This window comes from Vigna unguiculata, chromosome 1, assembly GCF_037176805.1.
Source record: "Vigna unguiculata cultivar grain cowpea cultivar isolate G323 ecotype 2 chromosome 1, ASM3717680v1, whole genome shotgun sequence".
In the NCBI taxonomy this organism is placed as follows: Eukaryota; Viridiplantae; Streptophyta; class Magnoliopsida; order Fabales; family Fabaceae; genus Vigna; species Vigna unguiculata.
The window spans coordinates 13330833-13334449 of record NC_140792.1 but is presented as its reverse complement, the minus strand read 5'-3'; the positions used below and the strand labels follow the sequence as shown (position 1 = coordinate 13334449).

The 3617-nt window shown below is 35.1% G+C and overlaps 1 pseudogene; it reads right to left on the bottom strand.

The window, feature by feature from the left end:
- Positions 1-2280: 2280 nt before the first annotated feature.
- LOC114188428 (uncharacterized) lies at positions 2281-2907 on the bottom strand (annotated as a pseudogene).
- Positions 2908-3617: the final 710 nt, after the last annotated feature.

Below are 3617 nucleotides of genomic sequence, written 5' to 3'. Positions count from 1 at the left end.
TAACCTGTTAAAAGGTCATTCAACAGATTAAAAGATGCATTTTAACCTGTTGAAAAACGATTCAACATATTAAAAGATACACCTAAGACCAAAAACATCTAATTAATGCTATAAGGTCTACAACATGAATTACAACCTTAAAATACACTTTCTATATGATGTAAGTACATTGAGAGCACACTTTTGAGCCTTGATCAACATGGATATCATCAAATCTCCTTTCCTTCATCAATGTAGACTTCATTCCAATGGTAATGGCTTCAAGATAGTTCAAAAGAGCTTCATTCAATCTTCATCAAATCTTCAAGAAGCAAACCACCTTGGCTTCTCATGTCAACATTTATAAAATTAAAACTGAAATGAAAAAAAAAATATTGTATGCTTAGAATCTACTTCTTTAAATCATTCGCTCAACCTCCTCATTAGTTAATTTCTCACCAAGATTTATCATAACATGTCACAACTACATAACAAACCAATCACTTTAATTTTATTTTTCATAATCATACAAAATTTATCCCTTTTATTAATTGATTTTATTCTTTTTTTTTCGAAGTTATTGATATTTATGCTTAGATGAATGAAAAAAAAGTGACACCGCATGAATATAAAAAATTGGAGGAATTTTTACCAAAATGGGTTGAAACTTGACGTGGAAATTTCACTACAACAAAAATCACTTTAGACAACGGCATAAAATTATGATATAAATTATAAAAACCGTGGTCTAAAGATTAGACCACAATTTTTTAGGCGTGGTATAGGTGAGTGTAGTTATAGGTAACAGACAACGGTTTTTAGTATGACAATATTTTTAAAACCGTTGCTTAAAATTCTCACAATAGACAACAGTTTTACATGTTGATTTTATACCTTACATATGTTTTTAGACCACATTTTTACTAGTTTTGCCCACATAGTTTAAAGCAACAATTATATAATCATGGACTTTCATGATATTTATACATCATTTATAAAAATGTTGTTTATTATATGTTTAGGCTACATTTATTTAGCCGTTGTCTATTTTAGTGTGGTCTAAACTATAAATTGTTGTAGTGTTTGTGAGGAAAAAAAAAAGCTGCATATGCAGCTTCTGCTGCGTAGCCAGAAAAGTGAGCGCACATTTATAGATAAAAATTGAAAAGGAAAGAGACTCAAAGACTTGGAATCTAGTTTGCATTTTCCAACATATTGACCCTACCTCCTTTTTGTTCAACTTTGAAGAAATCCTTATAATGCTTTGATTTCTCATTACCGTCGACAAAAGAAAATTGCTATAAAAAGTGAATAAAAAAGAATCAAAAGTTCATATAATATACCTCACTTTTATGAAATGTAACCATTTTGATCTTTGTAAAACACCTTGAAAGCCTCCTTAAGATCTTCCTCTGCATCAGTTTCCTAAATCAGAAAAAATGAGATGGATATTGTTAATCTTTGCAAAAAAATGCATCCTTTGTAACTATATACATAAATAAGAGCATATAATGATATACTTACTTTCATTTTCTTGGTCATTAAGTTGAGAAACGCAGCAAATTATATGGTTCCATTGCCATCTGCATCAACCTCGTTTATCATATCTTGGAGCTCTTCTTATGTGGGCCAATTCTTCCATAATGATGCACCCTGTCAATTCAATATATATAACTTAAGAACAAGTATTTACTTATTACCATTGTTATATTTCTGAAATGAAAACTAAAAAGGATAAAAAACATGCACTAAAACAAATATCACCTATCCATATAAGACAATAGCAGCTACCTTACGGTGATTAAAGTTTAGGAAGATAAATCATAAGCCATAACAATAAAGATGAAGAAAACAGAGAAAACACACAAAAAGCCAGTGTCTACGACTTTTCATTACATTCCATAGACATCAATGCAATTAAGATGCAAAAATCATACCTTTCCATCAGGAAGCTCTGCCTTATACAATGTCAATCTATAATTTTAATTCATCCCTTTACACATTCCAAAAGTACAACAAGTCTATACCTTCCTCCTCGACATCAATTTGCAGAGTGTCCAAAACAATTATGCCATCAGTCAATGGAAGTAGTTGAAGCTTGGTAGTGGCATTGGATCGAGAAGGAACACATCTGATGTGGTCTAAACACGACTTCAAATCAATTAGTACAAGTCTAAACACACAATTTATAGAAAAAAGAGACAAAGAGAGAAAGATTTGATACATTACCCAAGTGGAACTCTACTATGAAAACATAAATGTGTACAACTAAGATTGGCACTAGGAATGACTTCATCACTCTTAGCAACTCCCATTTGTTGAAGGGATATATGCTTGCCAGACAGCAAGAACTTTATCGTCGATGAGGGTCTTCAATGGAGCAAAGGTTTTGGTGTCCCAAACTTTGCAAGAGTCGTCATGGCTGGAAGAGAGGATGAGGGTGCCCTCGCGGTTGTAGTGGACGGAGGTGACGGGCATGGTGTGGTCATTGATGACTTGGACACATTTGTCGGTCTTCACATCCCAAATCCTAATGCTCTCGTCCAAGGACCCGGACACGATATAACGTGATTTGGGATTGAAATTCACGTAGAAGACCGCATCAGAGTGGCCGCTGAGGATCTTCACACAATCACCCCTGGTGGTGTCCCAGATGCGGATGGTGCAGTCGTCAGAGGCAAAGCACGTATAATGAGAGTCTGAAAGCTAGGTCGGAGATGCCTTTGGAGTGGCCGACGAGGTAGTGAAGGATGGAGAGCGTGACAGATGACCAAATGATTAGGGTTTTACCGAGGCTAATAGCGTTTCGTCATCCGAAAACTTCACACACGACACGACGTTTTCGTGGCCTGTTAGCATTTATAAGTGACGATACAGTTTGTAGCCACCGCCACAATCACTATTGTCGATGTTCGCGCTCGTCGCCATTCAGAAACTTGCTGAATTTCGAAAGCAATCTCCTACTAAAATTTTTACCTGGCAAGTGGGTGAAATAATAGTAAATGGTATTTATTGCAGCCAAGATCCTTTCATTTTTGCTTTCTTTTTATCTCTGTTGCACCCCAAATATTTGTTTTGTTTCTTCCATAGTGCTTTTTGACCTCTCGTCCTGTAGTGTGTGGTCCTTTTCCTATGCTTCAACCTTGCAATGGTCCTTGCCTCTTTGTGATTCAAGCTCGTAGTGGTCCTGTCTCTGGTTCAAGCTACCAGCAGTTGTCCTTGAAGTTGGTAAAGCTTCCATACGTGCCTTTTCATTAGCTTTTCTTTTCAAAGCTCTCCTATTCTCTTCTTTTACAGGTTAGTATGCCTTCCATTTTAATCATAATCATATTGAATGTTTGAATTTATTTGAATGTTGGAATGTTATTTGTTAAGACATTGAAATTTACTTTTGTGACTGTTGCGGATGTCGACATCCGCTTCAAAAAATGTGTTGCGGAAGTCGACATCCGTTTTGTTATTTATTTTTCTTTTCTTTTTTGTAAAACGAATGTCGAAATCCGCTTCAAGAATTTGTGAAACGGATGTCAACATCCGTTTCATCATTTGTTTTCTTTTTCTGTGAAACGGATGTCGACATTCGTTTCGTTATTTTTTTTTGTTTTTTTGTGAAACGGATGTCGAAATCTGCTTTAGGA